This window comes from Gavialis gangeticus, unplaced genomic scaffold (genome assembly GCF_001723915.1).
Source record: "Gavialis gangeticus isolate Ggan-Ray unplaced genomic scaffold, GavGan_comp1, whole genome shotgun sequence".
Classification (NCBI taxonomy): Eukaryota; Metazoa; Chordata; order Crocodylia; family Gavialidae; genus Gavialis; species Gavialis gangeticus.
The window spans coordinates 60,483,299-60,493,956 of record NW_017729025.1 but is presented as its reverse complement, the minus strand read 5'-3'; the positions used below and the strand labels follow the sequence as shown (position 1 = coordinate 60,493,956).

The window sequence follows — 10,658 nt, the reverse complement described above, 5'->3', positions numbered from 1 at the left end:
GGCTAGGAGCTGGAACCAACTTCCAAGGGAAGTGGTGCTGGCCCCTACCCTGGGGGTGTTTAAGAAGAGGCTGGATGCCTACCTGGCTGGACTCGTTTGAGTCCCATTTCTCTTTTTGGGGTTTTTTGTTGTTCTCCCGCCCTGGCGGGGGGTCGGCCTAGAAGATCTACTAGGTCCCTTCCGACCCTTAATCTATGAATCTATGAATCTATGAATCCTGCCATCTTTGTAACATTTCCAATGGATTGTTAAATTCTGATATATTTACTCTAGAGATATCAACAGGTAGGCAAATTTCCTATCCAAACAATATCATATATGGTGTATGTCATGTAGATGACTGCACACTGCTTTGATGGATCTTTATGACATAAGGGAGTATCTCATCCCACTCCATCTGACTGTCTGATCCAAGAGGATAGCATGTCAACCAGAGAATGGTTGAATTGTTCCAGATGGGGGTGATATGATGTGGTACAGGTTTTGTTGATTTCCTGAAGGTCACATACATGATGAAATAGTTGAGACTCAAAATTTCTTCCCTAGTCAGTGTATAGGGATTGAGGTACACCATGATAGCACACAGATTTCTCAACAATTGCCTTTGCCGCAGCCTGAACCTTCTGATCTCAGAGGGGGTATGCTTCTGCCCATTGGAAAAATAGTTAGCCACTACTAAAACATACTTGCTTCTATGTGGTGTAATAGGAAGGGGACCCAGGATGTCCATTGCTATCCTTTTCAGGGGTCATCCAGTCTGCATGGAGACTGTGGGGGCCCTGTGATTACTTTTCAGTCCTTTTCAGGCACCACACACCTTGCATGATCTGCACCAGTCCTTAACAGATTTTTCTCCAGCCTAACCAAAAGTACCAAGATTGGACCAAGACTGGACTTTACGAGCATGGCCAAATGTCCCGCAATATTGGAAACATGTAAAGCTTGCAGAATTTTTGGCATTTCCTTCTCTGGTACCACTATTTGAATAAGCTCAGTTCTTTGGGCAGATTGTGTAAGTTTTTGTACCAGTACTCCTTGCCTAATGCTCACCTCAAGCCATACTACCTGGTGCCTCTTGAGGTGCAGATGATATTGCCCTTCTTCAGGGAACTCTTCACTATTGATTTTCTTCTACTTTATTAGTTTTTTTAATGTCAGCATCTTCCTGTTGTTTTGTACGCCAGTCTGTCAACCTTCTGGATTTTCCTGTATTCAGAGTTTGTTCACCCTTGGCTGTCTTTAAAGCTGACAGTGGCTGAATCCCTACTGCTTCAGCTTTAGGTTCAACTTCCACTATGTGAGGCTTATGGGACAATGCATCAGCATTCTTGTGCCATCTCCCAGGGAGATGCACTATTTGGTATTCAAACTTAGCCAGCTGTTCTAACCATCTAGCCAGCTGTCCTTCAGGTTTTTGGAAATTGTATAGCCACTGGAGAGAATTGTGGTCTGCTCTTATGAAGTATCTCCGCAGAAGGAAGTGTGGAAAATATTTGGTAAAGGTTACTACAGCAAACAGTTCCTTTCTTGTAGTTGCCTATTGGCTCTCAACTTTGTTTAAGGCTTGGCATGCGTAGGACAGTACCTTTTTCTGGCCTCTTTCAACTTGTGACAAAATAGCTTTGAAGTCAACATCAGCACTGTACAGCACCTGCTGTATTTCTTGCATCGGTGTCCAACAAGAAGGATAACTGAGGGTCAGGATACTCTTAAGATAGGGGATGACATCAACTGTCACTTTAGCTCTATAAAGACATCTTGACATTCCCTGGTCCAGATGAAATTAATCTTAATGGAAAACTTATGTAAGGGACTTGCAATGGTAGCAAAATCTGCCACAAATCTTCCTTAATAGGAGGCTAACTCAAGAAGCTGCTCAGTTCTGTTCCATTTTGAGATACTAGCCAGACCTTAATAGTCTCTGCCTTCTCTGGATCTGGGCCTATTCCCCCCATGGAGATCACATGTTCCAAAAAGTTCACTTCCCTAGAGAAAGGCTGACATTTGGAAGGTTTAATTTTTAAGTTGGCTTCTTTCAGTCTCGTAAACACTACTTTCAGTTTCTGCAAGTGCTCCTTAGAGGTTTGGCTTATGACAATGACGTCATCCAGGTACACCAGAAAGGATGTCCCTTGTAAATCCACTAACACAGTATCCATCAGTCTCTTAAATGTACTAGGAACATTACATAAACCGAAAACTCAGACAGTCCCTTCTTAGTGCAGAAAGCTGTTGTAGCTATGTCCTCTGGGTACACTTCCACCTATCGGTCTACATTAGCTGGATCAAAGTTGAGAACCATCGAGCTTTGATCAGGAGGTATAGTATGTCATAAATTTGAGGTAAGGAATAGACATCCTTAACAGTAACAACATTCAGTCTATGATAATTCACGCAGACCCGCATACTTCTTCCTTTCTTCTGTATCAATGCCACAGACGCAGCCCACGGGCCAACATAGGGCCTGATGATACCTCTTTCCTTCATCTCTTGCAGCTGCTGATCAAACTCCTACTGGAAACAGATGGGTAATCTTTTAGGTCTCTGTTTGACAGGTTTGGCATTGTCAGTATTAATCCAGTGCTTTGTTAAGCCTGTATTCCTTTGTGAAGGAGCCACGGGAGATCAGAGAGAAGTGCCAGGAGTGGTGGTGTAACACCCCCTCTCTGACCTGACCATGGAGCCAATGAGCCATGCTTCACCGGAGATGTGGTGTTTTCAAAGCAGCTTCTCACTCCATAGTGGAGGGAAGGGGCAGTGCGGAGAAGATGACACTGGGCCCTGGTGAAGACTGGCTTTTGGTGCAGCCAGAAGATGGGAATAAGAGTCCTCCAGCAGGCAGGAGCTGAAGAGCCTGCAAGCAGATGGTGGGCAGAGGGCCATCCCTGAACACTGAAGAGTTGTCCTGTGAGAGTCTAGACAACCCTTGGAAGGGTTCAGACCCTGAGCAATACACACAGAACTGGACCAATCATAACGAGAACCGGAAACAGCCTCATTCTGGCCAGGTGAAGGTGTGATGGTGAGAAGAGACTACGTTAGTTTTCTGTGTATTTTTCTTTATTGTTAGCTGTACATTTGAGAGGAAGTACCCCTTTGTGACAGTACTGAGGACTTCAACCTAAGAAACTGGCAGGGATGAGGAGCCCAAAAAGAGGGCCAGTGTCAAAGGGGGAAGATGCAGAGAGACTGCAAGAGACTCAGGATTAGACACCATAGTGGCGGATAGCTGAGGATTGGTTTTTTTTTATCCCTTTTTCTTTTTTTTCGTTAAGCCTTTATGAGAGGACTGGCCAGTTCTGAAAGCCCCATTCGAACAGTGTTCCCAAGCAAGCCTTTAGTCCTTAGGGCACTCAAACAGCAGCCTGCAGCTGCCCCCAAGTCTTTCAGTCTATAGTCCTGGCTGTCCGAAGCAGTGAGATCTCCAGCTCCACTGTGCACTCCTCTGTGTAGGGCTGACCTAGTTTCACATGCACACTGCTCTCTCCCTTTACTTCAGCCCTGAGCTTCCTCTTCCTTTTTCTTTTGCGCACCAACCCCTGGGGGCTTCTGGGAGTTGCAGTCTAAATTACCACTCATCACAGCTCTGCAGACTGCCCCCTGGTTCCTCCTCTTGTTATATACATTATATTCATTTTGATCATGCAAATTTGCCATCCTCTGCAACTGATGAATTTTCTGAATGGTCTAAAGAGATGTTAATTTAAACACTAAGGAAAGCTATCAACTTGGTAAGTGGGGACCAGAATGTAGACCCTGGAAAAATAGGCTATCATAAGAAGTAATAGGAAAAAACAGTCTGGATTTACAAAAGCATTTAGTTGGAGTTTGCTGCTCCAGCTGCTTGGTCATTACAAATATCTTCATGCAGCATCTTAGATTTTTTTTACACATGGAGGTAACCTGAAAATATGCCAGTGAATCAAATCACCTATACATCAATGCTAGAGAAATAGCATTTGGTAAACAAAGACTTTTCTGAATGAAGATTGAGGATCTGACCATCAATTATTAGCCCTTAGGAGAAAAAGTAAGTAATAATAAAGGTAAGGTATTTTGTAGGTCCACTGCAGTAGATTTATGCAGAATCAATAAAAAATATGTAACTTCTATCCAAAGTGGGTTTGAGACACTGCTAGTTGAATCTATCACTTTAGTGCTTATGTTTTGCTAGGCCAAGTAACTGCTGCTTTGTTGGCTGGTTTAAGTGATGCCAAACTGATGTTGGGCTTCAATAGATGGCATTCTTCATCAACTTGCATCCTTATCTCATAGTCAGAGTACAGATTGTCACACTGATCCTGTCTCTGATCTATGCCAATGGGGTATAATGCAAAGTCTCCACCATGATGACATATATTGTCACAAGTGAAAAAAGGAGAACAGTCTGAATACACTTTGAGATAAAATTAATTCTATTAGTTCAAAACCACCAATACCCATGGTTTTGATAAGTCAGGATTGAGCTGCACCACAGTTATATGAGAAGGTGATTGAACTGCTCAGGTCCCTTCCGACCCTACCAACTATGAAACTATGAAACTGTTGGAAAAATGAAGAAGGGCAAAAGAAAATGAGTTGGAGACTAAAAATGAGTTGGGAGACAGTAGAAGAAACTGAGTAGACAGATTCAAAGACTACATTATATAAGAGTACATAACAATACCTTAGGGCAAAATATGTGGAACCTAAGGATCATAAAGAGGGTAACACTACAAAGTACATTCACGCTAATCAGACTTTTTACAAAAAAAGTTTTCTGTGTGATTGAATATAATAAAAGATTGGGATGGCAGAGTCCTCACTAAACTTGATGATATCAAATATTGGTGGGAAGATTACAGTCTGTATACCTCATCAGAGCTACTCATAGTATAAGATGACAAGAAGAAGAGTATTGAGCCAGAGCCATTAATTCTGTGAGAGGAAGAAGTTCTTGCTCTTCTGAAAAATGAAGCCTAAGTAAGCAGCAGGGGTAGAAAGTGATTGGTGACTATGTAAGAATTGGTAGAAAGTGATTGGTGACAGCTGCATCGGTCTGAAGTGGAAAAAATTTGCAATGATGTATGGATGACTAGAAATTGACAGGATGAACTGATTTTTTGTCCTTACCAGAAATGAGGCTTTGTACCATCTCTTGATATCACATGGGAGCTACACTCTGCACCATATAATCCTGTGTTGCATGAAGTTAATGCTAGGACTACCACCACAACAGTCTGATTTCAGAGAAGGACTGAGGTATACATGATCAACTGCAAACATCCATCACATCACTGAAAAATACGGAGTACAATCATCCACTGAACATGTGTTTTATTGATTGCTTAAAAGTGTTTGATACCATCTGACAAGGCTCCCTTTGGAGAATAGTGGAAATGGAAAGGTGCTGTATGACAGATCATTGGGAGGTCAGCTGCTGAGTGCAAAGCTAACAGAGATTTGAGAAGACTTCTGGAAATTCTGCTTTGATATCACCATATTCAGACATGAATAAATGGATTGACTTGCTTAAGTTACAATAGTCAACAGAGTAAATTCCTTTAATAAATTCTGATGTATGCTGTATGGATCAGCTAATACGTACATTGAAATGTTTCTTGTAGCATTTTACCTCTTCTTACCAGTAGCTATTTTCATAGACCTTCATCAGTTCCTCATTGTTCCAACTATTTTTCTTATAATAAGACTATTATTTCACCCATTTTGTCATTAATTTAATTTCACTCATTTGTTAATGGACTTCCTTTCTCTTTAGTACTTATTTGCCTTCTGCTTTATCTATAAAAAGCCCTTTGTATCCCTCTTAGGCTCTTTGACTCATTCTGGGCTTGACTGTGATGTTACAATTTGCCTGAGTAAGTAGCAACTTTGTCACAGGAGCCAAGCACAGAATGATCTGCACCTAAGAGTCACAATTGCTCCTCTTCTCCCACTTATTTTGAGACAGGAGTATGTCACTACACCCTTTCTTGCTGTTTAAGAAAGGCTCCTTCTTGAGGCCCTTTGTGCATGTTTGTGCAATGAACTGGCTACTCTGATAAGCAAACTAAAGCAGAAAGCCTTGTAGAGCCAGTGCTGCTTACCCAGCCAACTTCCTTGCAGAGAATAGCTCCTGCTCTTTCTGCCAAATCACAGACACAATTTCAGCAGGGAACAGCAAAGACCTTAGGTCTACCTAAATTGCAAAGGGACTTACCATTTTTTGCAGGTTGATTGTTGCATAAAGTTCTCATTCTGTCATCATTGTCATTTCTAGCAGCTCTGTGCATTGGCACTGATTGGTGAAGAAGCCCGGGGGGTGGGGTGGAGGATGAGGGGGTGGTCACCATTTTGATTGCTGCCCTTCTTGCTGCCTTGCCAGCCAGCACCTTTTGTTGATTTTGCAGATTTCATTGACAATTCCATATTTTGCAGTTTCCATGAAATCTGTGAAACTGAATAAGTTCCTACTTATTTCTGCTCACTCTCCTGTGAACTAAGGGCTATGAGCTGAGTAAAGGCTGTGACAAGATAGTAGGACTGTGTGAAACAGCACTGTTTCATTTCAACTTCTGTGTCGACAGGACATTGTTTCATTTCAAGTTTCATTTCATTTTGAAAGCACTGTTCCATTTCGTTTCATCAAAACTGTTTCATTGTGTCAACTCTGTTTTGACATTTCACCCATAGGCTATAATGAGGAAGCACAAAACTGCTATAACTTTTTCATTTCTTGCCTGATTCATATGAAACTTACAGAAATGGTAGCCCTTTCTGAGGCAATGAAGCTTACCAAGCTTCAAGGAGATAGGTGCAGGGGCTTCTGGGAAACTGCACCTCAAGCTGCTGAAAAGCAAAACTTGTGACGTGTGATTTTGTGTGTGTGTTAAGGTGCAGTGGGGTGAGAACTGCAGGGATGGTAGCCCCTGCTGAGGCCATGAAGCCTGCCAAGTTTCAAGGAGATAGGTGCAGGGGTTTCTGGGGAAACTGCATCTCAAACTGTTTAGAGCAAAACTTGTGTCACTTGTAAGTGTGAAGGTACAGAGAAAGCTCAGTTCAAACAATGCTTTTTATGCTGTTTTTCTGTCCCTCCCCCAGAGCAGTGGAATTGGAAGGGACCTCAGAGAAGGATCACAGTCACTGGCCAGCTACACATGTTGATATGAGCAGTCCTTCCCTCCTTTTCCCCTCCCTCTCCTTAGTTTCTCTTCAGCTGCAAGCAAGTCCAGCTTCAAAACTCAAAATGTTTTGAAACTTTCAAAACGTTTTGACTGCCCTCATTTTGTTTCAAGGCTGTTTTGAAGCTTTTCGTTTAATTTCGATGTTGCTGTTTCAAGCTCGAAATGCATCGAAATAGCATTGAAATGAAACAGCCGGAGAAATTTCACACAGCCCTACAAGATAGCCTTTTTTTGGACTGCTTATTAGGGCTGTGCGAAGCTTCAGTCCCTGATTCAGTTCGGTGTCCGAATCTCTAAATCCAAACCAAATCAGGAGACCTTTTAATTCCTCCAAATTGAACTGGAACCCTCCAAATTGATTCAGAGACGTCAAGAAAGATTCGGCAAGTCAGACATAGACACAGTTTTAAATGTTTTTTCTACATATCTCTAGGTAGCAAGCCACTTGTGAATGCTGTGATGGTGGGGCTCATGGAGTGTCCCACTATTTACTTTCCTTCAATTTGATTCCATGAATTTATATCTTTATATTTAAGTGCCATATTAAAATGCTTACAATTATTGGTCTTGCAGTCCCTTGTAAATTTAATATTCTCATTTATTTCTCTATTAAGTAGATCCAGAGCAGTTTGTCCTGAGGTTGGTGTTTCTTCTCCCTGACAAATAAAGTATATTTTGTAGTCTGAGAACCTTCTTAACATATATATGTGGCTCTATTTGTTACCCAGCAGAGATATGTGAAGTCAGCATCTCCCCATACTGGCTTATACAGGCATAGGATATAATTATCCATTTTTGCTGAAGTTTGCTTTATACTGAGCATGTCTACATATCCATTTGATCTTGGATCAGTTTACTCGTGATAGTGCCAGCAGGTAGCTCCTGACCCCCAGAGGCAGGGTATAATGTCCCAGTCTCCAGGGCTGGCCTGCTGCCAGGGCAGAGGGACAATGTCCCCCTGCCCTGGCAGCAGGTAGCTCCTGGCCTTGGCTCCCTAATCAGGGGCAGGGGACTTGGGAAGAGCTGCAGGGGAAGGGCAGGTCCTAGCCTCCTGCCCCAGTGCACTGGTGGGGCAGCTGGCTGCTAGCTTACTGGTACCTGCCCCACTGGCAGATCGGGGCATAGGGTTGGGACCTGCCCCTGATCAGGGAAGGTTCCAGCCCCTGCCCTGCATGCAGGGCAGAAGCTGGAGAGCTTGGTTCCTGCTCAGCTCTGCAAGCATGGAGCTGGGTAGGGAACAAGCTGGGGTGCTTGTTCCCCACTCAGCTCTGTGAGTGCAGAGCTGGGTGGGGAAGAAGCTCCCCAGCCTGTTCCCCACCCAGCTCCATGCTTATGGAGCTGAGCAGGGAACAAGCTCCCCAGCATGTTCCCCGTGCAGCAATATGGTCATGGAGCTGGACAGGGAACAGGCTCCCTGGCCGCCACCAGCAGGGAGCTCCCAGAGCCAGCTCTGCACCAGGGGGCAAGTGCTGGGAGACCCTTCTCTCCCAGCGCCAGCTCCACCACCGCAGGGGTGGCACTGGGAAACCCTTACCTTCCAGTGCCAGTTCCACTACTGTGGAGTTGGCGCTGAGAGATAAGGATCTCCCAGTCCTGTTCCCCAATTGTGATGGTGGAGCAGGGGCTGGGAGATCAGGATCTCTCAGCCCTGGCTCCCTGATCATGATCTCAGAGCAGGGAGCTTGAAGTTCCCTGCTGCCAGGGCAGGGGGACATAGTCTCCACCCGGGCTCCAGTGATGAAGCCCACTCCATCAGCAGCCAGCTCCTGGGGCAGAGAGCAATCTCTTGTCCCATGGTGGATGGCTGACTGGGAGCAGATTTTCTCCCAGTCAGTCATCTACATGAGCGCTACTGCTCTGTTACTAATCGAAAGTAAATTTGCTACTTTCATTTGCAGGTAGCAAATTTACTCATGATTAGCGAGGTTTACTATATGGTAAGTATGTGCATGTGTAGATGCACTCACTTACTTTGCAGTAAACTATGCTACTGTACAGTTAAGCATCTTGTGTAGACAAGCCCACTGGATGCTTTTCCTTCTGCTGGATTTGTATATAGTATGTCAGTATGCACAGTCAGAGAGGTAGGAGGAGTTGTGGTATGCAGTTTGTAGTGTATTTTGTGTAAAATCCAGATTAGTGTACCGTGTTTCTTTATAAAACCAAACATTTTTCATTTATCTGAATAAAGCTTTAAGAAACATAAGGGAACAGTTAATTTATACAAGAAAGGACAGGTGAATCAAGAATTTTCTTTATTAATATATTATTAATCAAACATGGATAAACTAAAATATACAAAAATATTGGCGTAATAGATGAAAAGTTATGTTATAACTTCTGGAAAAGATGCACTAGCTTTCACTTGGTTATTCATGCATGTTACCAATAGTATTCGGTCAGTATTGGTACTGAATAGTCTAAAATTAATAAGCAGGTATTACATCTGAATACTATTAATTGCTTAAAATATATATTGCTTTCTACAAGTATAACTGCTTTTCCTCTCAGAGAGAAGGACCATAGAATCTCTAAGATCAAACCACCAAATTGTAATAAGACCGGCAGATAAAGGAAGAGCTATAGTTATTTTTACCTATGAAGACTGCATAAAAGAAGCCAACAGACAACTTTCTGACACCACTTACTGCAAAAAGCTAGAGGAAGATCCTACCACACTTTTTACCTTTAAACTCAATACTACCATCAAATAATTTCTTTCTGAACTACAAGAAAAACTACAGAACTTGATCCCCCAACTACCCAACCCGGGGACTTTTTACATGCTCCCTAAAATCCACAAACAAGGGAACCCTGGCAGACCTATCATATCAAACCATGGAACACTAACTGAGGAAATATCAGGTTTCATTGAATCAATCCTAAAACCTCTTGTCACCCAAAGTGTGAGTTTTGTCCAAGACATAACAGACTTTCTACGAAAAAACATATCTCAAAAACATAAACCACCCTTCTGGCAACATCTGCCTAGCCACTGTGAATGTTACCAGCTAATATACCAACATCCCACACCAGGATGGCACCCACACCTGCCTTACATATCTACAAGAGCAAGATTACAACTCAGAGTACAGACCCAAAGATATTACTGAACTTATATACTTCATCCTCACAAAACAGCTTCAATAACTAACAATTCCTCCAGGCCATGGGCACAGCTATGGTCTGAAGGAATAGTCCCACAATATGCCAACCTTTTTATGAGCCACCTGGAAGAAGAATTCCTCAAGGATTGCACCAAATTCATGGTATACTTAAAATATATCGATGACATCTTCATCATTTGGACTAAAACCTTGTGATCTGTGACTGAATTTCTGATGGAAATCAATAATCATCACCCTGCCATCAGACTAGCTTTTGAATAGTCAGCGCCAATGTTTTCTTTTCAGATACTATGATCACTATCCAAAATAGTAAAATACAAACAACCTGTGGCAGCTGAAAAGTATGTCTATGTGATAAAAGTGCTTG

General features: G+C 42.8%; 1 long non-coding RNA gene across 1 annotated transcript in view; it reads left to right on the top strand.

The window, feature by feature from the left end:
• The window catches only part of LOC109298659, a 12,083-nt gene extending 6,278 nt beyond the window's left edge, over positions 1-5,805 (top strand). The window contains exons 2-3 of the long non-coding RNA XR_002097672.1: positions 3,872-4,030; positions 5,116-5,805. This is a non-coding gene — a long non-coding RNA (uncharacterized LOC109298659). The remainder of the gene's footprint in view (positions 1-3,871; positions 4,031-5,115) is intronic.
• Positions 5,806-10,658: the final 4,853 nt, after the last annotated feature.